General features: G+C 35.9%; 1 non-coding gene across 1 annotated transcript; it reads left to right on the top strand.

The window, feature by feature from the left end:
• The first annotated feature begins 24,951 nt into the window (after positions 1-24,951).
• LOC122897989 lies at positions 24,952-25,053 on the top strand. Its single transcript, XR_006382758.1, has one exon. It is a non-coding gene; the product is annotated as a U6 spliceosomal RNA (small nuclear RNA).
• Positions 25,054-25,390: the final 337 nt, after the last annotated feature.

Consider the following 25,390-nt stretch of genomic DNA (forward strand, 5'->3'; position numbering starts at 1 on the left):
GCTTAGCTCATTCAGTATGGACCAACTTCTCTTTTTTTTTTGTTTTTGCTTTCCTTCTGTTTGAGATTGGAGTGAAGAGTAGGGATTTAAAGTACACATGATGGATTCTGGCTGCCTTGGTTCATATCTCGATTCTACCATTTGCAACCATCGACAACTTAATTCATCTTGATGTGCTTTAATTTTCTTACTGGTAGTTGGGAACAAAAATGAAGATTTAAGAAGTACCTGGTTTTTTGATTATTGTGAGAATGTTGAGCACATAGGTAAGCACTTAATAAATGATAACTATCATAATTATGTCTACAACTATCATTACTGTTATTAAGCTTCCAAGCAGACCAATTCATTTAGGTTTTATAGTATAACACAGAGTTTTCTTTAACCAGGAAAATAAATTAAATGCATCCTAAAAATTAGCTTGCTAGCTTGAAAGAAAATCTTCCTTGGAACTGCTGACAAATGTTTGTTATGCTCAAAGAGGATTGTGGTTATATCACTAAATAAACATTGGTCATCATTCAGAATTGGTTTGATGTTATATTTAAACATGAAAATATCATTTTGTGTGGAATAACAAGATATAAACTGGTATTCCCTCTTCTTTACCTAAAGTAGCTACCTCATGGTTTTATAACAATAATTGAAATGAAGCATTAGTTAAGGAAATAAAAAGTCTCTAAGACTTTTTAACAGTTCTCAGGGAAATGATTTTAAAACAAAAGACTATGGCAATGGAAAAATGTCTGTGTGTTAAAGCCAAAATATACTTCCGTGACTTTGGTCTTTAGAGACTAAAATTCCAGCAGGATTAACTGATTGAAGTTCTAAGCATACTTGATAGTTCTGAGTCAAGTTCAAGTATTCACATTTACAATCAGTGCCCTAGAATTAGATATAGTTTACTCTGACAATCAAGTTCAATGGATAAATCATTCCTCGTTAGAACTATGGTACTATTAAGAGTATGGCATATGACCTTTGGAAGGTGGACACATTCCTCATGAAAAAGACTATGAGTGACTATATAGTAGAAATTTAGTCAGCCTGGCCAAAGAATGTTTGCTATGATTCATTTTGCTAATTTGGTACATTAGCTCAAATTTGCCATTAAACTAAGCTAAGATCCAAGTTAGTCAACTACCAAAATATCCAGTTTTTTATTTCCAGAAAAAAAAAAAGCAAGGGAAAAATGAAGGTGATTCTTGAGATATGAGTCAAATTATCTCTCAATATTTTGGAAAGGTGAGTCATCTCTTGGATATATTGCTTTTGTCACATCATTAGGTTTAGAAAAAAAACAATGATTACACAAAACAGAAGCACAGCAATCATCAAAGAGAAAATTGAGTGAACAGATTCTTCTCTTTCTTTCGTTGTTTCTGCCTTTTTGTGTTTCTTTCTCTCTTTTTCTCTGAATTTTATTTTCCTTCTTCTCTCCCTTCCTCTTCTCTTTCTTCATTCCCCTCTTCCCACCAGCCTACTCCTTTTTTCTTGTGTTTGTTGGCAAAGTTCAATAAGTACAAATAAAAAAATACTGTATAATAAAAAAGAAAGTAGGTTGAGAAGTAGATGTCAAGATCAAGTTACATATCTACAGGAAAAAGTGAATGCAATGCACATACACAATGCAAATAACTCAAATAGGAATTTTAGACTCTAGTCCTCTTTCTGTAGATGGAGTGGATGATCCTTCACTTCTTTTTCTTCAGTGAGTAGCATATCCATAGTCTTCATAACTATTATTTAGATTTGATTTTCAAAGCTACAAATTTATCTCTGATGTCTTACATGAGCTTGAACTCGTATTTCTCAATTCTCTTTTAGAAGCTCCACCTGGATTTTCCCCATAGGCATTTCAAATTTTACATTTCAGCCCAATTTGTTATTTCCCATCAAGTCATACCAAATCTGCCTTCTATGTTCTCCATAACTATGGTTAAGATAGAGCCACTATCTTCTCAATGGTACAAGAACATACTTTTTCAACTTCTTGGACAAGCATGTGGCTCATTAGCAAAGTAAAGATTATGAAAAGGTATAGAGTAAAGAAACTGATTAAACCTTACTTAATCTATTGTTTTCTCATCGTAGACTCTTACTCTACCAGAGTAAAAAAAAAAAAAAAATTAAAAATGTAAAAGACTGTAAGATCCCCTACTACACAATCTGACTTCTATTGTATCTCCAACCTCGTTTCCTACATCTCTCTTCCCCCTCATTCCCACCTCTCTAGTCATACTGACCTCTTTGCCATGGACTGATTCTAATTTACCCAGTGGCTATGGGTTTAGCCTGCCCATAGATGACCCTAGAGCAATAATCCCAAGATAGCACAGTTTTAATTTCAAAATCATAAGGCAAGTAAAACTGCCAGATCAATATCTAACCTGAGTAAAATATTTGTAATCCTTTTGGGAATTTATTAGCCTAAAAACCTCAACTCACTGCTTTTATAAACCATAATTATTTTGTATCTTAAAGCTGATCTCAAAATATTTTTTTTCATTTTTCTATAGATGCCATTATTTTTTAGACATAGTGAATCCGAATATTTGAAAGTAGTAACAAAATGCAAACCTGCCAAAACTTTTCTGTGATTAAGTCTTCATTCTTTTCCTGTTAGAATTTCTAATGAAGTCAAATTACTATACCATAGGCAATGGAGACAGCAAAATGGTTAAGAGCCTAACATTTGAATCTAAATTACTATATTCCAAATTTTGTTCTGCACTTACTCACTGTGTGATTTTGATCAAGTTACCTCTTTGGGCTACAATTTTCTCATATGTACACCTGGAATAATAACTGACATTTCTTTTCCTAGTAGGTAATTCTTCCTAGTGAAACAGATAAGGTCAGTATTCTTAAACTTTAACATGTGTGAGATTCACCTGGAGGTTAAAAAATGTCTGGGCCCTAACCCCAGAGTTTCTGGTTTAGTAGGTATGGGATAAAACCCAAGAATTGGCCGGCCTGCCTTTCTTTCTTTCTTTCTTTCTTTCTTTCTTTCTTTCTTTCTCTCTTTCTTTCTTTCTCTCTTTCTTCTTTTTCTTTTTTTAAGATTTTGTTCATTTATGTGAGAGAGAGAGAACACAAGTTGGTGTGGAGGGAGAGGGAGAAACAGACTCTCTGCTGAGCAGGGACCCTGACACAGAGCTCTATCCCAGGACCCCAGGATCATGAACTGAGCTAAGACAGAGGCTTAACCAACTGAGCCACCCAGGAACAACCCCCCAACTTTTTTTTTTTTTTTAAAGATTTTACTTGTTTATTTGAGAGAGAGAGGAGGATGGGGGAAGGAAGAGCAGAGGGGGGAGGGAGAAAGACAAGAATAGTCTGCAATGAGTGTAGAGCCCAACATGGGATTCCATCCTAGGACCCTGAGATCATGACCCGAGCCGAAACCAAGAGTTGGACGCTTAACTGACTGAGCCACCCAGGCAACCCAAAAATTGGCATTTCTAACAAGTTTCCTAATGATGCTGATGGTGCCGGTCCAGGAACACACACTGAGAACAGAATATACTGGGGTAGAATACACCGCAGTAACAAACAGTTCCAAATTTCAGTGGCTTATAACAGCAGAAGTTTATTTCTGATATATGCTGCAGGGTGGGTATGCTGAACACTGTCCACTCAAGGGCCAGGCTCCTGGAGGTCCCATTACCACATGTGTTTCCATGGTTAACACAGAGGAGGACAGGAACATGGTGAATCATGAGCTGGCTCTTAAAATTTCTGATTGGAACTGATCACTCAGTGTTAGCTATTATTAGTAAGATTTTACCACAATTTTTCTTTCTGTTAATACCACTGACTAGCACTGGACAACTTTTCAAGAAGTGCATGTTACCTTCTGATACTTATTCTAATATGCTTAAGGAGAGGAGAAGTCAGAATGGCAGAGGGGAGACTGTTCTCATCTTTGTGCTGACTTTGTGAAATAATACTCTCTTTTTCATTTTCTTTTTTTCCCTCTATTTTCTTAAACTGACTTCTGTCACTTCAGGCTCTTGTCATTATGCAAATCCTGCTTCTGAGAAACTTTCCAGCCTCAACTTCTGGATCCTATTTCTTCAATCTTGCTTGTTCTATGGTCAGTATAATAAAAATTATTGATCAGGGCATTATATCAAGTAGTTTACATATATCCTTCCCTTTAATTATGGAATCTCTTACCCCATTTTGTAAGTAAAGAAATTGAGGTCCAGAGGCCCTTTGGCTTTAATCTGATAGTTGTCCTTCATTTGCTCCCTTGAACTTGATGCTTTGGACCTTCCCTTGTTTAGGGTCCCCTCTTCCTGATTTGTGAACTTCCTGTGCTACAGGCCTGAGCTCACACTAGGCACTTTTCTGCTTGGCTTGACTTCTATAAAGGAGGTTCAGGGTAGGGTAATAAACATGTCTTCTTCTGAGTTCTTCTCAAGGTTGTTGGGGAGCTACAAAATACTGCAAATACTTTCATGTGAATACTTTAAAATCTTCAGAAAGCTGTAGCAACTGAGGTATTGTTTTCTTCTCTTTAGGCTTCATGTAACCCTTATATTTTAGTGAAGTCTTTGTGTTCAATGAATTATACTGATAGCATGGGTCAGTTTTCCCTAAATTCCCACCCCTTATTTTAAATCTCATTTTAGAAAGACAGGAAAGTAATAATGGGAAGAGCACAGGCTTGGGATCTAGCTAAGCCTGAGATCACATTCCTCTCTACTATGCAACTAACTGTGGGATTTTGAGGAGGTCATGTGGTAGCTGTAAGCCTACTTTTTATTTGTAAAATGAGAACAATAGTAATTACTTCAAAGAAACCCATTTTGAGGTAAAGCATCACTTTTTTGTACTGCAAAATTCTGCTAGAAAATCAAACAAGAGGTGGAGGGACCAGCAAGAGCTTATGCAACTGTAATTAATTAATGAGATATGTGGGTCTGCTCGTTATAATTTTTTCAACTTATTTGTGCTGCCAAAAGATGAGTTTTTAGTCCCCAGGGACCAGGATTAGTAGCATGAAGAATTTGAAGTAATCCTCCTTTTCTAGCATGACTATTTGTTTTTCATCTCTGTTCAAATAGCTGATTTGATTTATTTTAGAATTCTAGATTTGCTTTCATATCATCTGGTTATTTGTTCTTCAGTTTACAAATATATGTATCATGGATTACATGTGCTTTAACATCCTGTTAGACATTATTATGGATATAAGAAAATTAAAAGGCATGGTTCCTGCTACTAACTGAGACAAAGTCAATATTCTAGAAACATTCCAGCTTATCTATTATACAGGATCAGATTCTGGGTATAGATGCGCACCTATAGTGTATGACTGGAGACCTCCTTACCCCAGATTTTGGGAGAAATGTGTTACGTGGATACTTTACAAGGAGCATTGTATTATCTGGTACATGGTATCTTGGAGTATATTTTTACAAGACACACAAGGGGTGGATTTCTGTTATGTCACCCCTTAGACATATGCCAGGTGGGTCATATCAGAAAACTGGATTAAGAGAGGGAGGAGTACGTAACTTTCTCTTCCAAGAGCTAAGCCCTCCAATGTTAAACAAAGTTTTAAAAATGACATTGCTTTCTCCAAGTCATTGTCTTCAATGCTTCAGAATAGTCTTTTAAAAATACAAATCTCATGAGCACATACCCTCCCCAATGTCCATAACCCTACCCCCCTTCTCCCAACCCCCCTCCCCCCAGCAACCCACAGTTTGTTTCGTGAGATTAAGAGTCACTTATGGTTTGTCTCCCTCCCTATCCCATCTTGTTTCATGGATTCTTCTCCTACCCACTTAAGCCCCCATGTTGCATCACCACTCCCTCATATCAGGGAGATCATATGATAGTTGTCTTTCTCCGCTTGACTTATTTCGCTAAGCATGATACGCTCTAGTTCCATCCATGTTGTCGCAAATGGCAAGATTTCGTTTCTTTTGATGGCTGCATAGTAATCCATTGTGTATATATACCACATCTTCTTGATCCATTCATCTGTGGATGGACATCTAGGTTCTTTCCATAGTTTGGCTATTGTGGACATTGCTGCTATAAACATTCGGGTGCACGTGCCCCTTTGGATCACTACGTTTGTATCTTTAGGGTAAATTCCCAGTAGTGCAATTGCTGGGTCATAGGGCAGTTCTATTTTCAACATTTTGAGGAACCTCCATGCTGTTTTCCAGAGTGGTTGCACCAGCTTGCATTCCCACCAACAGTGTAGGAAGGTTCCCCTTTCTCCGCATCCTCGCCAGCATCTGTCATTTCCTGACTTGTTGATTTTAGCCATTCTGACTGGTATGAGGTGATATCTCATTGTGGTTTTGATTTGTATTTCCCTGATGCTGAGTGATATGGAGCACTTTTTCATGTGTCTGTTGGCCATCTGGATGTCTTCTTTGCAGAAACGTCTGTTCATGTCCTCTGCCCATTTCTTGATTGGATTATTTGTTCTTTGGGTGTTGAGTTTGTTAAGTTCTTTATAGATTTTGGACACTAGTTCTTTATCTGATATGTCATTTGCAAATATCTTCTCCCATTCTGTCAGTTGTCTTTTGGTTTTGTTAACTGTTTCCTTTGCTGTGCAAAAGCTTTTGATCTTGATGAAATCCCAAAAGTTCATTTTTGCCTTTGCTTCCCTTGCCTTTGGCGATGTTCCTAGGAAGATGTTGCTGCGGCTGAGGTCGAAGAGGTTGCTGCCTGTGTTCTCCTCAAGGATTTTGATGATTCCTTTCTCACATTGAGGTCTTTAATCCATTTTGAATCTATTTTTGTGTGTGGTGTAAGGAAATGGTCCAATTTCATTTTTCTGCACGTGGCTGTCCAATTTTCCCAACACCATTTATTGAAGAGGCTGTCTTTTTTCCATTGGACATTCTTTCCTGCTTTGTCGAAGATTAGTTGACCATAGAGTTGAGGGTCTATTTCTGGGCTCTCTATTCTGTTCCATTGGTCTATGTGTCTGTTTTTGTGCCAGTACCATGCTGTCTTGATGATGACAGCATTGTAATAAAGCTTGAAGTCCGGAATTGTGATGCCACCAACTTTGGCTTTGTTTTTCAATATCCCTTTGGCTATTCGAGGTCTTTTCTGGTTCCATATAAATTTTAAAATTATTTGTTCCATTTCTTTGAAAAAGATGGATGGTACTTTGATAGGAATGAGCATGCAACTCTTAATCTCAGGGTTGTGAGTTTTAGCCTCATGTTGGGTGTATAAATTATTTAAAAAAATAAAATCTTAAAAAAATTTATTAACTTTAAAAAAAAAAAAGATTTTATTTATTTATTTGACAGACAGAGATCACAAGTAGGCAGAGGCAGGCAGAGAGAGAGGCGGGGAAAGCAGACTCCCTGATGAGCAGAGAGCCAGATACCGGGCTAGATCCTAGGACCCTGGGATCATGACCTGAGCCGAAGGCAGAAGCTTAACCCACTGAGCCACCCAGGCACCTCTCATTAACTTATTGATCATGATATCTTGAAAGGTTAATTGTGCTGTTTTATAAATAATCTTTGATGATAGTCTTGGCTCAAAGCAATACAGGAAGACCCCTAATTTCAGAATTGGGTTTTTTCCTTTCTAAATTAAGGAGTGGTCCTGTGATTTTTAGCTTTCCAGGGCTCCCCCTTTTTCATTCAATATAAGAGTAACATTTCTGGAAAATATAGTATGAAAACCATTTATTTAGGCAGTCTGTATTTTTTAAATTTTTTGCTTGGGGTAAAAGCACCTGGTGATTCCATTTCAACCTTCGTATTCAGTTCACTGTGTTTTATTTTGAACCTGAATGACATAGCCATGGTTCCTATAGAAAAATACCAGATTCACATCTTTAAATGCTTGTTTTTGTTGCCAGATTTTAAAGGGAAATAAAAGCTAAACAGAAATTCTCAGAAGATTTATGAAACAAAACTACTACTACTATTACACACACACGTTCTTAAAATATAAACTATTTTAAAAATTATTATTAAGAGAAACAGTATGGCTCATAGATGGAATATACATGTTATATAGATAATATGAAATGTATATGTATTTCTTAAAAACTTCAGTGAAATCAAGTAGAGGCATAAAATACCTTCATAAATGTTTGTGCAAAGTTGAGTACATATTCTTTCACTTTATCATTTATTCATATCATTTTTTTTCCAACAAAGATGCATAAAAACAAGACTAAACCTGGTAAGAATGTAAAAGGGATAGGTTTTCTTCAACCGTTAATTGCTCTTCATTATCTACTCCTAGCACGTTCCAGGGAGTCTCTTCTGTAGCTACTCCCTCAAAACCTACTTTTTACTAACTGCAGTGTTAAAAATTATCTGGTAACTTAATTAGAAAGCTCAAATATAGAATGCCTCACAGTTAGAATTTAAAAAAGGAATTTATAGGGCACAGTAGAAAGGAACAGTATCAATACTGAAGGGGTATAGATTCAAGAAATTTACAGTTTGATCTTTTCATTTGTTAACTTTCTGACTTTGAATAAATCACTAAATTCTTTAAGCTTTCATTTTCTCCATCAAATGAAGATAATGAAACTAACGTACCTTGTAGGACTACTATAACCAATGGTAATTCTTATGATATTTCACACAAAGCCTGTTCAATAATAGGTGCTTGCTAAATATCCCTGCACTCACTACGGAGTCACTGAATTCAAAAGACTAGAGTTCTAAGGATAGCATTTCTGATGTTACTTGTAACCAGTAGAGAAGATTATTTTATACTTTTTAATCTGGTGAGAATGATTGACTATGGGCATTGGTGGGTAGAGTAAGTAACTTTGGGGAGGCTCTAATAGGCTTTTTCCTATAATTCTATATCTATGTCCATTTAAGTGAGTTAAGAATCCTTTCTAGTTCAGGACTCTTTCACATTTCACACTTATTTATGTCCTAAAATTATTCTCATGGAAGAAAGAACTGAGGGATGGGAGGACAGTGAAATAGCATAACCAAAGATTGTTTATGAATAGCTATCCAGTTTAGTTATTCCCATGCTTGGTAATCTCTGTAGTGCATCATTCTGATCAGCAATGATGTTTGGGTGCTGCAGAATACAGATGATGAACACACTTCCTAAGCCTCCCTGTTGCTGCACTCAGCCAAAAAGCTGCACATGAGTCTAAACAGATGTTACTGTTGTTTAGGCCAATGAAGTTTATAGAGTGCATGTTTATCTTTCAAAAGAGATTGTGGAGAGTTCATTCAGTCTTGAGATCCAATCTTTCCGGAAGTTGGACTGCCTAGTAAAGTTGGAACAGAAACTGGATGAGTACATGAAGTCATTTGGGGGCTGTCAGAAAAAAAAAAAAAAATAGTCCTTTACTATTTGGTAGAAAAGAAATAGGACACATGAAATCTCATCTCAACTTGATTACATTTGAGAAGAACTTATTTCTACATAAGGAAATATGTTGTAAAAATGGTTGTATTTTAAAAGACTGAGCCTGAACGATAGTTCACATTTTAATACATTTTATGCTGCTTCAGTGTAACTGATACCTAAAAAAAAAAATGCCAATTTATTAGATAGGAAATAAGCACATGGGATCAAAATTTCCTACACACATTTCATATTAGAATAAAATTATCTGCACAAGGAGAAAAACATCAAAGAAATGAAAATTTCATATATCATTTATGTGAGTCATCTCTCTTTTGAAGTATTGGCCACAGAAAATGAAGAGTGTACTTGTCCAATTAACCATTTGCCTTTTAACAGTTTAACAAAGGAGATAGATAGGAAAATAGTCAACTGCAATGCGGTGATATGAAATATATATAAGCTCTACCTTGGAACATTTGTCTTTTTGTTGCCAAACATCAGATTGCCTTCCTATTTTAGAAGAATGCCAACATAAGTGGGAGGGATGATTCATCCTTATAAAAGCTGAAAAGATGTGCATAATACTCTCTGAATCTTCTCAGTGAAGAGTGTGTATATGCCACCCAAGTGTGACAAAAGCCAGGGCTAGCACCATGGGTGTATGACCTGTGCTCAGAAGAGTCCAGCACTTGGTTTAATGCTCTGCTGTCACTGTCTTGAAATTTCTAATAATTTTTGGATAAGGGACCCCCCCCATTTTTATTTTACACTGGACCCCACAAATTAGATAGCTGATCATGGTAAGATCACTTTTCACTCAACTTGAGGGAGTGGAACAAAGTCACATGGGGAGTTGGAAAGGGCTAATAGTGCCTGGAGATGAACTGAGGATTCAGGGTGCAACAGTGTACCAATAATACAAAATTTCCACAGAGTGCTGGCAATGCTGGTGTAATGATGGGTATCAAGAGAAAACTTTCTAAGAAAATCATGACATGATTTTAATGATGCCTTGACTAGCAATAGCATATTGATTGTCTGTAGTAGTCTTCTAGGGCTACTGTAGTAAATAACCATAAACTAGATGGCTTAACCACAGAAGTATATTATCTCCCAGTTCTGGAGGCTAAAAGTCTGAAATCAAGGTGTCACAGAGTTGGTTTCTTCTGGAGGCTCTGAAGGAGAATTTGTTACATGCCTCTCTCTTTGGCTTCTGGCAGTTGTCAGGAATCCTTGGAATTCCTTGGCTTATTCCTTAGGAGATGTATCACTTCAGTTTCTCCTTCTGTCTTAACTTGCACATGGTATTCTCCCCTGTGGGTATGTGTCTTTGTGTACAAATTTCCTTTTTCTTAAAAGGACACCAGTCATATAGGATTTAGAGCTCACTGTATCCAAGTGTAATCTCATCTCAACTTGATTACATTTGAGAAGAACTTATTTCTACATAAGGTAATATTACAGGCTCAGGATGGACATAAAGTTCTGGAAAACACTATTCAACCCAGTGTAGATGCTAACACACTTTTAATAAATTCCTTTTCTATCTAAGTCATCCAGAAACTCATTGTCTTATTTCAACCATAAACCTTGATAAGTATGAGCATTCTTTGTAGACTTGTGTTGGTTAGGGAATAAAGTATTCTTGAAGTTACATATGAGCTGCATCCTGAATAATAAGTGTGAATGAACGAGAAAAAAAATAGAGTACAGTGTTGGCTTTCCATCCTGAAATACAAAGGCACAGAGGCTGAAAAATAGCAATAAGTCTTTTGGATCTTCAAGTAGTTAATTTGTGTGGAGGATTTGGAGAGCTGGTGGCAGAAATGGGAGATTTTGAAACAAGAAACTAGAGGTCTAAAAGGATGAGACAAGAACAGGATCAGCAACTTCAACTTCATGCACTAGCAATAAGAGCCATATGACAGTTTTTCCATGAGAGTGACATCAATAGATCTGTGTTTTGGAATGGTCCCTCAAACACCAGCAAAGAAATTGATGGACAGTGAAATGGGGAGAGGGGAGATTAATGAAAGGAATTATGTAGTGTAGGCAATAGTATGAATGAAGTCTTGGCTATGATGATGGCAACATGGAGATCGATTGTATCTTGAATCTGTGGGATTGATAAATATCTAGATGTGGAAAGGGAGAGAGGTAGAATGTAAGGATGACTTCAAAGATGGATAATGGTGTTCTTGTTCTCTGAGATGTTAACTCATTAACTGTTAATTAACCATTAAATGAACAATTTCTCAACCATTTTGGAAATGAATCTTTAAAACTTGGCCCTATTAACCAATTTCTATTTGGAGCCAGAAAATTCTTTGCTGTGTGTTTGGGAGGACATGTTCTATAAAATTTAAAATGTTTAGTGGCATCTCTGGATCTACCCATCATGTGCCAGCACTACTCCTCTACTTCAGTTGTCTCTAGATATTACCAAGTATTTTGTCCCTGGGGGGACAAAATCACCACTGGTTGGAAACTGGTGGGTTCATAGTAGATAGAGTAGGTTTGGTGTAGAGAGAGATGAGTCCACTTTTATACCCTTTACTTTCATCATGTCTGTGTGGCATATAATTGGATACCCTGCACTGCAGCTGGAGGGAGGAACCTGAGACTCACTGTAAAGATCTCGGATGGGATTTCAGAATATTAAGTGTACCTGTGACAATTGAGACTTGGGTAAAAACTAGATTGCCCACAGAGTTTAAGAACAGAAGACCACGAAGAAGCATCTAGGAACTGCAACATTGGGAGCTAATGTAAACGGAAGACACTGAGTTTGTCAAAGTGACCAAGAAGGACAACCTGAGAGTCTTCTTTCTCTTCCCTCTCTGTGCCTCTCAACAAATAGGTAGTTACACAACTCTTCCAATAGTAATTACTAAACTACAAAGGAAAACAAAAACACAACATCTCCCAAAGAAGTGCTTTAGGGACCCAAACTGAGGAGTTAAACTACTTGTAGAGTTTGGTAAATGACTGTGCAAAGGGATGTTATCTCATAGTAACTCCAAAATATTTTTTTAAAGATTTTAATTTATTTGACAGAGAAAGAGAGAGATCACAAGTAGGCAGAGAAGCAGGCAGAGAGAGTGGGGGAAGCAGGCTCCCCGCTGAGCAGAGAGCCCAGATGCGGAGCTCCATCCCAGGACCCTGAGATCATGACTCAAGCCAAAGGCAGAGGCTTAATCCGCTGAGCCACCCAGACGCTCCATAACTCCAAATTTTAAAACAATTTTTTAAACCTCTTCACTCTGAAAAAAGTATTAGATGAAAAGTTGTAAGAGTATTTTTAAATTTGTGGTACCATGGTCTCATTTCTGGACAGATTCTGTTTAATGTTGCCAAAAGTTAAAACTTAAAGTATATTAGACATATTTTAATATTTGAAACCTTTTTAAAGTTACATTTAAAAATGATTAAAATCTCCTAGAGAAGTGAGCTACTGGGTAACAGAACCAAACAGAAATTAGCCTTTAGAAACTAAAACCATTAACTGATTTCACAAAAATTAACCTTTAAGCAACATTGTGAGTAAAAAGACCCATTTCTCATTGACTGAATGAATCTTTTATTTGTCCTTTTAAAATCACAGAAATCATACATGAATATGTTATTGTTGTAAAAGATTCAAACCACACAGAAATATTTAGAAAAAAAAATGAATGTCCCCCTTCTCTGATCTGCCACCCCTCCTGCCTTCCCCTTCTTTCCCTACATGCAACAATTCTCAACTGTTTCTTGTTCCTCCATCTTGTCCTCTGTGCTAGACACTGAGTGCACACCAGTGAATGTGAAACATTGTTCTGTGACTTGCTTTTTTCCTTTTCCATATCTTGGAGGTATGAAAGAACCTTTAGCACCATATAAACAAAAAATGTTTTCTTTCAAAATGAGAGTGAGCTAATATAATTAAATCAATCCAACATTTATCACAGAGAATGACAGTAATAATTGCTCCACTGATCATTCAGCTAACTGACATAAAATCTTTGGAACCCATTTGCAGGATCACTGGTGAAAACCATGTTGAATTTTGAAGTCTCAGTCTTTAGGTTTGATAACTGCTGAGACAAAATACTGTCCTTCGTTTCACAGCAACAAGAGACCACAAGAGTGACAGTATTCTGTTTTACTAAAATTACCTTTTTACTCTATCAGACATATGTAGAGGTAACATTAATGTAATTGCCTGAGAAGAAAATTCAGGAAACAAGGTGAAATAATTATTTTCTATGTTGCAAAAGATACTTACCCAATTTCTTATTCTTGTTATTTAAGTGCCTTACCCTCTTGGGGAAAGCCTGGGGATATTTCCTAATGAAAAATTAACTTGGCTGAGGAGGAAAGTGTGACGCTGACCTGACAATTTCATTTGCTGTGTAATTCCAGTTCAAGCCTTATGTGACACAGATAATGCAAAGAAGAGATCTGCAATGAATTCACTTTTTAATAATCCTATAGGGGCATCCTCTGCAAGACTGTTACAATTAAACCTGCTTTTTTCACCACTGATTTCCTTCTGCAGGCTAATGCTATTCTGACAACATTGTTCATCATCTTGATATGAGTGTGGAGTATTTTCATATCATCAGAGAAAATCGTTTAATTTATTCCTCATAGAGTGAGTGTTTCCTAAATTAGAATAACAGAATATTTTATTCCTCACTATCATTTATTAGCTAAATCCCATGAATAAATTTGCTGTTTGTTTCTGAATAAATTCTCTCTCTGCTATCATTTTCACTTTATCGCTAGTCTAATCTTTCATCTGGACCCTATTATTCACCTCCTTGGACATTAACTTCTTCCTTCTCAATGAAATTAGCAGCTCAGTACCTCTTCCAGTACTAAATATTCACATCCAGTATTAATGGGAAGATGACTGGATGGGGATTAAAAACTCAGAGGTCTGAGTCCCAGTTCTACTTCCCCTTTCCAAACAAATGACTTTTGGCCAAGCTTTTTGTCAGCTTGTGTTTCTTCCTCTATAAAAATTGCGGAGAATACTCTCTGTACTACCTCTATTTCTGTGGTTGTTTTGAGGATAAAGGAAAAAAGAAAATAAATGTCTGTGCAAAAGATCTTTGTAAACCATAGCACATTATACAAAGGCAAATTGTTAAAATTTAGCTGATCAGGGAACTTTTCAAAATGTTAGTTGAATCAATAGCTCTCAGTCATTATTTGCCTCTACCAGCAACTTCACAGAGTAAGAGAGACCAGAGCTGCAATGAGCTCTGGGCTTTTAACCTTGTTTTTGTGCCCTATTACTAACTTCACCTATCCCAGAGATCAGTCAAAAACATGCAGACGGGTCTCTGTTGACTATGTCTGAGCTGTTGATTTTGCCACAGCTGATTGATCCTAGGGTAGACATCTACCCCAAACTGAACTAACCAAGACTCTTCTCTGCAAATCTGATCTTTGCTAGGGAGACAAACTTCATTAAAGTGGAATCAATTAATGATTATGACCTAGAGAGAAACATCTTGAATTGTTGTTGTTAACATGCCCAGCTTTACTATTGATTCCTTTGATTCCTAGGTCCTTCCTAGGATTAGGTACTCCCTAGTATTCTGTAAGGTAAGTAGATAAAAAACAAATAATATGTACCTCATAGGGTTGCATAGTGTGCTTACAATAGCACCTGGGACTCAATAAGCATTCAGTAAGTATTAGCCGTTGCTATTATTAAATTACTTTGAATAATGCCTGGCATATATAGTGAGTTTTTAAGTGATTTTTTCCAGCTTTATTGAAATATAATAGACATAAACCCTGTAAGTTTAAGATGTGTAACATGGTGATGGACCTACTTATATATAGCAAGACAATTACCAGTGTAGCATTAGCTAACACCTGCATCATGGCAAATGATTAGAGTTTCTTTTTTGTGTTGAGAATATTTAAGATCTTCTCTCTTAGCTACTTTCAAGCTTATAATAAAATATTGTTAACTACAGTCACTATGCTTAACATTAGATACGCAGAAGTTATTCATCTTGAAGCTGGAAGTCTGTACTCTCTAGCTAACATTTCCCCTTTTCTCTTACCATCCTCTCTGCTCCTTCCTAACCCCCACCCCTAGTAACCACCATTCTAATTTCCATTTCTACAAGTTCAACGTTTTTAGAGGCCACATATATGTGAAACTGTAAAGTATTTGTCTTTCTTGGTAACGTTTCACTTAGCAAAATGCCCTCAGATTACATCCATGTTGTTACAAATAGCAGATGACATTTGCTCATGGCTGAATAATATTCCATTGTATGTATGTATGTATATATATTAATATTTAGATACTTATGTTGGGTGATATATATATATTTATATCTCACATGTTCTTCATTCATCTGTTGAAAGACACTTAGATTGTTTTCATATCTTGGCTGCTGTTAATAAAGCCTTACTAAATGTAGGAGTGCAGATACCTGTTTGGGATCCTGTTTTCATCTCATTTAGATATATATCCAGAAATGGGATTGCTAGATCAAATGATAGATAATATGATCTATTTTTAATTTCCTGAGGAACCTCCATTCTGTTTCCCATAGTGACTGTACCAGTTTTTACATATCTATCAACAGTGCAAAAAGGGTTCCTTTTTCTCCACATCCTCACCAACATGCTATTTCTTATCTTTTTGATGATACTCATTCTAACAGGTATGAGGAGATATCTCTTCTTTTTCTAGTTGCTTGTGGTGTTAAGGTATTTAATTTGAGATCTTTATTTTGTCTTAAATTAGGCATATAACACTATAAATTTTCATTGCAGAGCTATTTTTGCTATATCCTATAAACATTAGTATATGTGTTTCCACTTTCATTTGTCTCAAGATAGTTTTTGATTTCTATTTTGATTTCTTCTTTGACCCATTGGCCTGTTAGGAGAATGTTGTGAATCATATTTTTGTAAGTTTTCCAGTTTTCTCTTAATTGATTTCCAGTTTCATACTATTGTGGTCAGAAAAGATTTTTGATATGATTTTAATCTTCTTAAATTTATCAAGACTAATATATGATCTGTCATGGAGAATATTACATATGCACTTGAAAAGAATGTGTCCACTCTTGCTATTGGATAGAATGTTCTATAAATGACTGTTAAGTCCATCTGGTCTAATGTGTAGTTTAAGTCTGATGTTCCTTTTTTGATTTTCTGTCTAGATGATCTGTCCGTTGTTGAAAATTAGATAGTGAAATCTGCTATTATTATGGTATTGCTGCTTATACCTCCCTTCAGTTCCATTAATATTTAGATACTTATGTTGGGTGCATAAATGTTTACAAACATTATATCTTCTTGATAAATTAATCCTCTTATTATATAATGACTTCCTTTTTCTCTTGTTTCCCCTATTGTCTTTTATAAGTATATCTTCTCCTGCTTTCTTTTGCCTTCCATTTGCATGCAATTTTATTTTTCTATCCCATCAGTTTCAGTCTGTGTGTGAAGTATTTTATAGATAGCACACAGGTGGGTCTTATTTTTTCAAATTAACCTAGCCATTGTATTTCTATTGGAGAATTTAGTCCGTTTACATTAAAGTAATTATTAATAGCTATGAGCTTACTATTTCTTTTTTGTTAATTGTTTTCTGATTGTTTCCTAATTCCTTTGTTCTTTTCTTTCTCCTTTATTCTCTTCCTTTTTGATTTGGTAATTTTCTGAAGCGATATGCCTTCATTACTTTCTCTTTTTTTGTGTATGTACTGTAGGCTTTTTTTTTTCTTTTTTTGTGGTTATCATGGAGATTACATAAAATATCTTATATCTGTAACAGTCTATTTTAAGCTGACAAAAATTTAACTTCAGATGTATATAAAAGTGCTACACACTCACCCACATTTTATACATTTTTTATTATTATGTTCAGTTAGCCAATATACAGTACATCATTAGTTTTTGATGTAGGGCTCAGTGATTCATTAGTTGCATATAACACCTACTTCTCATCACAACATGTGCCCTCCTTAATACCTATCACCTGGTTGCCCCATCCCCCTACTCCCCTCCCTTATGTAACCCTCACTTTGGTTCCCAGAGTCCAGAGTCTCTAATGGTTTTTCTCCCTCTCTGATTTCTTCCCATTTAATTTTCCCTCCCTTCCCCCTATGGTTCTCTGTGCTATTCCTTATGTTCTAGATATGAATGAAACCATATGATAATTGTCTTTTTCTCCCTGACTTATTTCACTTAGCGTAATCTCCTCCAGTTCCATCCATGTTGATGCAAACAGTAGGTATTCATCCTTTCTGATGGCTGAGTAATATTCCATTGTATGTATGAATCACATCTTCTTTATTCATTCATCTGTTGAAGGACAAAATTGCTGTATGAGTTCTAGCAATTTGGTGGTGGAGTCTTTTGAGTTTGACTTCCTCTTTGAGAATTTGAATGCTTTTTATTTTTTGTTGTTGTTGTTTGATTGCTGATCCTGGGACTTTTAGTACTATGTTGAACAATAATGGTGAGAGTGGGTATCCCTGTCATGTTCCTAACCTTATGGGAAAAGCTCTTAGTTTTTCCCCATTGAGAATTATATGCACTGTGCGCTTTTCACAGATGGCTTTTGTAATATTGAGATAGTCCCCATATCCCTATACTTTGAAGAGTTTCAATCAGGTAAGGCTGCTGTATTTTGTCAAATGCTTTTTCTGCATCAATTGAGAGGATCATATGGTTCTTGTCTTTTCTTTTATTAATGTGCTCTGTAACATTGATTGACTTCTGAATGTTGAACCACCTTTGTATTCCAGGAATCAATCCCACCTGGTCCTGGTGAATAATCCTTTTAATGTACTGTTGGATACTGTTGTACAGTTTATATTTTGATGTCACAATTTACATCTTTTTAGTTGTATATCCATTCACAAATTATTATAGTTTTGTTAATTTACGTATTTTTCTGTTTTGTCATGTATACACTAGAGTTACAAGTCATCTACGCACCATCATTACAATATTAGAGTATTCTGAATTTAACTACATTTAGCTTTAGCACTAAGTTTTATATTTTTATGTGTTTTCCTGTTACCAGTTAGCATCTTTCATTTCAGCTTGAAGCACTCACTTTAACATTATTTGTAAGACTGGTCTAGTAGATGAACTCCTCGGGTTTTCTTGCCTGGAATATTTTATTTATTTGCCAGGGAGAGAGAGAGAATGGCAGGCAGAGAGAGAAGTGGGCTCTCTGCTGAGCAAGGACCCCAATGTGGGACTTGATCCAAGGACACTGAGATTATGACCTGAGCCAAAGGCAGACACTTAACCAACTGAACCACCCAGGTGTCCCTATCCAGAAAATGCTTTACCTCTCCTTCAATTTTGAAGGTCAGTTTTGCCAGGTAGAGTATTCTTAGTTGGAGGTTCTTTTTTCCTTTCAGCTCTTTGACTATATCACTCACTCCCTTCTGGCCTGCAAAGTTTCTACTAAAAACCCTACTGATAGTCTTATGTAACAAGTTGTTTTCCACTTGTTGCTTTAAGATTTTCTTTTAGTCTTTAATTTTTGACACTTTAATTACGAGGTGTCTCATTGTGTGTCTCTTTGGATTTTTTTTTTTTTTAAGCTTTCTGGGCTTCTTTGGTCTGGATGGCTATTACTTTCTCCACTTTTAGAGAAGTTTTCAGCCATTATTTCTTTGAATAAGCTTTCTGACACTTTCTTTCTTTGTTCTCCTTCTGGGACCTCTATAATATGTATATTGGTCCTCTGGATGGTTTTAAAAGTCTCTTAAACTATCTTCACTTTTTAAAATTTTTTTTTAAAATTTTCACTTTTCAGATTAGATGAATTTCAGTGCTTTGATTTCAGGTTCACTGATTTTTTTTCTTCTGTTTCATCTAATCTGCTATTGAAACTGAATCCCTCTAATGAATTTTTCAGTACAATTTTTTAGTACAGTTTTGTATTCTTCAGCTCTGTGTTTTTAGTAGTTTTTCATTTTTCACATTTTCTATCTCTTCTTTGAAATTTTCACCTCGTTGATGTATTGTTCTCCTGACCTCTGTGAACATTATGGTTGTTATTTGCATTCTCTATTAAGAAAAAACAGTTCTCTCCATTTTATTAACACCTGTTTCTGGAGTTCTTTTGTTTTAAATATGGTCCCCTATTTCTTTATTTTTCTTGATGCTGTGTTGGTTTCTGCTTATTAGATAAAGTAGCCAACTCTTCCAGTCTTGACAGAGTGTCTTGGGTAGAAGCAGTATCATCAATTAGTCTGACCTGAGTTTTTCATTTTGTCTTAAACTCTTGTGAATGCCCAAGTTGCCTTCATTGTTCTAGGTGCCTCTCCATATTTGAGGGTGTGCCCAGACTCATCAGTGTCCTAAAAGGGAGGATCACAGTTATTACCTCAACACCAGTTGATCAGAAGTTGACCCCTCAGACAGCTGCAGAAAAGTATGTAGGTAGGTTCCTTCCTCAGAGAAACTGGGAGTTAAGCATTTTTCTGCTCTCCCTGTGCCTGACCAGTTGTAAAGCCATGGGAGGAGTACAGGGTGCTCCTGTATTCATTAAAAACTGCTCTTTTTGTTTGCTGTAGTTCTGTGGTATATATATGAATGCATACTGGCTCTCAGAGCCAAGTGATCCAGGGGCCTGTTAGAAAACCTGGGGTACCAGATGTGTGAACAAGCTTTTTTCTAGTGAGATACTGCCTACTTGAAGTGGGTTAGAGGGAAAGGACAGAGATGTCCAGAGGCTTCCCTGGTCTCTAGGGATGATGTCATTCAGCCCTAAGATGTGTGTGCTAAGTTAGAAACTTGATCCATGGGCAACAGCTTTGAAAGTATACAAATAGACTTCTTTCAGAGAAGGACTGAAAGATGGGTGTTTCTGTTTATTCTTTCTGCTCTGAGCTCTGGGAGGACAGCCAATTAGGAACTGATTCTTTATTTGTTACAGTCCTGTTGAACTTCTGAATGGAAGTCCCAGTGGCTATCAGGACCAGGCAATCCAAATCCCAATCTTCAGATGGCAGCCACTGAAGCTGGGGTACAGATGTGTGCACAAGCTCCTTTTAGGGAGATGCTGGTGATTTGGTGTGACTAGAGGGAGAAGGCAGAAATGTTCACTGGCTCCCCTGGTCTCCAGGGAGCATGGCAATCAGCTCCTAGATGTGTGCCAAATTTGAAGCTCTATCCTCAGTAAGTAGCTTTTAATGTATGCAAATAGACCTTTTTCAGGAGAAGACTAGGAAGATTGAATCATGGCACTTTTTTTTTTTTTCCCCTGCTCCTATCCAGAGCTCTGTGGAGATAGCTATGGTGAGTCCTTTAGAGTAGAGCCCATTAAGAACTGTTCCTTTTTCTCCTATAGGATCCAGTAGTCATGTGGACCTTGTGGATGTAAGCCCCATCGGTTTTCAGAGCTTGAAGTTTTGGGGTCCCTCTCTCAGAATGGAGTCTTAAAAGTTAGGGTGTTGGATATGGGTTCTAAGCTGTTTTCTCTCAGGGAGAAACGGGAAGTTAGGAATTCCCTCCTGATTATATGGTTTCTGTGCCAGGGGTGGAGTTTATAATGAGTGTGTCTTGGCCTTCTCTACCCATTTCTTTGTGGGTGCCTTTTTGCTTATCTGATATCTAGGAGTCCCTCAGTTTCTAGAATTCTTTCAGAGAAAATTGCTCAATGTATAGCCATACATTTGGTTTGTCTGTAGAAGGAAGGGACTTCTAGCCTCCTATGTTGCCATCTTGGACTGGATCCACAAATCGAATGTTAGATATTATTAATGGTACTCTACTTACACAGCTGTTTTGAGGAATAAAGTAATTAGTTAATGCATGTAATTTACTTATTATAGTGCCAAACATGTAGTAAGTACTTAATAATTATTTGCTATTATTTGTAGCATACGAATGCTATAAAAGACTATATATATTATCTTTCTTTTTCAATACACATTGTTTCAAATATTTTCACCTTTGTACATAGAGAGTGATTACATTTTCTTAAAACTGGTAAATGCTGTTAGTTTTTCATTTATTTATGGGCATTTAGGAATCTTTAACTTTTCAGAAAACTGCAAAAAGCTCCTTAAAATATGCTACCCTGAACATGAATTTGGTTCTCTTATAGCATAGATATCTGGTATTGTAAATTATAAAAATTTGGTCATTAAAGTAGTTGTGTCCATTAGCTATTATGGCTATGTGTTTTTCTATTGCCTTACCAATGTGTCATGTTCTCAAGTTCTGAAATATTTGCCAAAAAGATTTTATGAGCTCATTGCTTTAATTTGTATTTCCTTGATTACCACTGAGAAACACTTTTGTTGATTTACTTTATAGAGTCTTTGTATTACCTTTTTTGTAAACTGCCTGTTTTCTTTTTGTTTATTTGTTGTCTGATTTAGAAAGTCTGGTTTCCTCCTAGAAATAATGGAGAGTCTCTTGAGAAGACTGAGAATATTACTTTCTCTCTTAGACCCACAACTTTGGGTGTAGAAAAATGGCAATGAATTATTTTAGAACAATATTTCAAATTGGAGTTACAATGAGCTCTTAATTATAAATTTTAAGCAGTGTTATTTAAATTGAGGTTGTCAGCATCAGTCTCACTGAGGAGGAGCTTTCAGATATGTGCATTCTCAGGTCCTATCCAGACCATTGCATCAGGAGATCTAGGGGTAGAGCCCACTAGCTGGGTTTTAGTTTAACAAGCTCCCAGATGATTGAGAAGCACCAAATAGACCATTCAAAGAGTTATAATCATCATAAGATTATGATTATGTTTGTCTTATATTACTTAGCAGTGTTAATATTTAAAAATTTTGCTGGTGTACACAACAACTTGGGTGAATCTCAAAGGAATCATATGGAGTAAAAGAAGTCATTCCCACACATACTGTATGTTCACATTTATATAACATTCTTGAAATGACAAACTTATAGAGATAGAGAACAAATTAATTTTTGCCAGGAGTTAGGGAGTATAAAGGGTGATAAAGGGCTGGAAGGTGGGGGTAATAAAAAGAAATTACCAGGAATTCTTGTGTTGTTAGAGCCATTCTATGGTAGTGGATACACAAACGTACACATGTGATAAACTGCATAGAACTGAACGCACACACTCGTATATACAAACGCACACACACACAAATGAGTGCAAGTAAAACTGGAGATATCTGGATAAGATTAGTGTATTGCATCAGTGTCAATATTCTGGTTATGATACTATATTACAGATGTGTAAGCTGTTACCACTGGGGAAAATTGGGTAAAAGATAGAAATGTTCTCTCTGTATTCTTACAACTTACATCTGGAACAACTAATTCTACAATTATCTAAAAATTTAAAGCTCATTAAAAACAACAACAAAAGCTTTATTAGGTTTAACTGTTACTAATTCCTCCATATATTGATAGGAAAATGGCTTATTGTCATTTTCACTCTGAATTTGGCAATTTGTTTAAATTCTTTTAGTAATATGTTTGAAGGATGAAAAACAAACAAAAACATGAACAAACAAACATGCTGGATGAAGAACATTTAATTTCCTAATGAAAATATTGACGAAAAAAAACATTTTTAAACATAGCATTAATTCTTCAAACAATGTATCTCTAATCTTCTGATCTTATGTGAATTATTCCTAGATAAAATAATAAGAAATCTGTAAAATACAGAAATGCTTACAGAGGAAAACATAACACATATTTTAATTTTTAACTTTGAACATTTATGACTGGGTCCATTTTTATTTGAATCACAGTCCTCCTTAGAGAAGTAAAAACATAACCGAAACACAGTAAAGTGCAATTTTTACAAAACAGACACGAAAAGAGCCATGGGAACTCTTAACTACAGATGGTAGTTTTCAAGTAATTACAAAATAAGATTGCTCAATAATCTACTTAGTCCTAAGTAGTCACACCACTAATTAAAGATTCCAAGAGAATGTGTTTATGGATCTTTGGTAAATCATTGCGATTTTCATATTGGCACAATTTCCCATCTAGCCATCCTAAAATACTCCAGGCTACCGATTTTGTTTCTTTTACTCCCCAGAAGTCATCTGGGAGCTCTTATGATATACCTATAGGAATCGTATAGGAATCCGTTTATTTTGTCCCCTTCCTGGAACTTTGCTCTGAGAACTACTTATTTTGATTCATTGGCTGGCATCTTTAGACATTGATTGAACATTATTTCAGGCTTGGATGATACACATTAATACAACTCTTCATTTGTGAAGAGTTAAAGTAGTCAGTAAATGTTGAAAGACAAAAGACAGATTGAGTTTTTATATCTATTTGTAGTCTTCATTTCCTCTGTATGGCTGACTTTTTCCTGGACTGAGTAGTGTAAGGTTTAATTCCATCCAACATCCTCTTTCACCTGGGACTTAAGAGCTGACACAAAAATTTACCAAGACAGTTAGTAGAGTTTACCATATTTAGAATTCTTAAAATACAGTTATTAATTTCAAAAGTTGTTTAGTTCACAAACTAAACTCATTTAATTTATAAGAATCCAACATGTGATTTACTATTGTTTATTTCTATTCATCTGTTTGTTTCCCTTAGTGTCCTGAAGGGTAAGAATGAGTTGCTGTCTTAGCGGTGGCTATTTGGTGAATATAGCATAGAAATTGGAAGAAACATGGGTTGGTAGCTTTGCTTTGGGATGAATTTCCTCAGTTGGATTCTGTTCTCAGAGAATTTTTAGAAACACATTTATGTGCTGTGTAGTTTAAGGGAAACTGTCCTGCAATAGTTACTCAAACAATAAGAATAAAACTATATCCTTGAAATTTGAGACCAAATTTATTTGTAAGTCTATGTGTTTTTCCCTGTATTTTGGGGATCTCTTTCATTTTTCCTAACATTGGTTTTGACCCCTTTCTAAAACCATAGGGAGAGAAGCAGTCTTTTGTATTTCCTGTATACTGAGTCACAGCGTACCAAGTTCTGGTGCCAAAAATCCACACTAGACTCCCTCCCCATAACCAGTTTCTTCAAACAGGTCATTGAAGGGCTCCTGCAAGTATAATTTATGGTGCTTCAGCATTGATACAAAAAATGCTGGACTGAATTCAGAAACAAGGGTCAAACGATGACAATGAGAACAATTTCAGATTATTTTATTTGCAGCTGACTACCAGGCTGCTGAAAGAGAATGTATATCTGGAAGAACTAAACAGTCAGCCTTCCTAAGCCAGCCTTCATTTTATATATGTATGTATGTATGTATGTATTCATTCATTTATTTAAGAAGACAACACTTGATTCCTTGGCAAAGAGACTAACATGTTTCCATCTTTCTCCTAAAATGTTCAGTTATAAAAACTGGGAAAGAGCTCTTTTTTGTCATGGATTCCCAAGGAGTGGTAAGACTCAATTTTGTGAGCTGATTAAAAAGCATTAAATATTTGTGGTCAAGGAGAGACTGACCTGATGAAGCTTCTCCACTGACGTTAGGCTGCTCTGTGCTTGTGCTGTCATACAGTAGCACAGTACAGTTTTTATTCTCACATGAATAGTACGTGTTTTGTATATCACTCTGTTGCACTATTACTCACCATTATTTATCGCCATTTGAATTCTTCCCCATTTTTAGCTAATATAGTCTTAAAAATTCATTAACAAGTGCTCATTGTAGCAGCACATATACTAAAATTGGAACAATGTGGAGATTAGCATGGCACCTGCACAAGGATGACATGCAAATTCATAGCATTCCATATTTTTAAAAAATCCTTTAACAAAAGTAAAGTAACATTATTGAAAGGGAAAAAGATAATGGCTTCAGTCCTATTTGCCTGAAAGTCTTAGATTTTCTTGATGATAGAACAATCTTAAATATTTTGAAAAATTCCTACATTACTAGTTTTTAATCTGAAAAAGAAAAAAATGTATATGTATTCATGCTTTTATTAAATAAAAAGAAAATAGCCATTATATAACCTTTATCTTTGGTCCAATTTCTGACAGCATGAATCACACTCTTTCCAGTTAGGGCAGCTCTTCCATTCTACTTCACATAGAATTTTTACAGGCTTTTCCCTTACCTAAGCCTGTCTAAGAG

The sequence above is a fragment of the Neovison vison genome, chromosome 1 (genome assembly GCF_020171115.1).
Source record: "Neovison vison isolate M4711 chromosome 1, ASM_NN_V1, whole genome shotgun sequence".
In the NCBI taxonomy this organism is placed as follows: Eukaryota; Metazoa; Chordata; class Mammalia; order Carnivora; family Mustelidae; genus Neogale; species Neogale vison.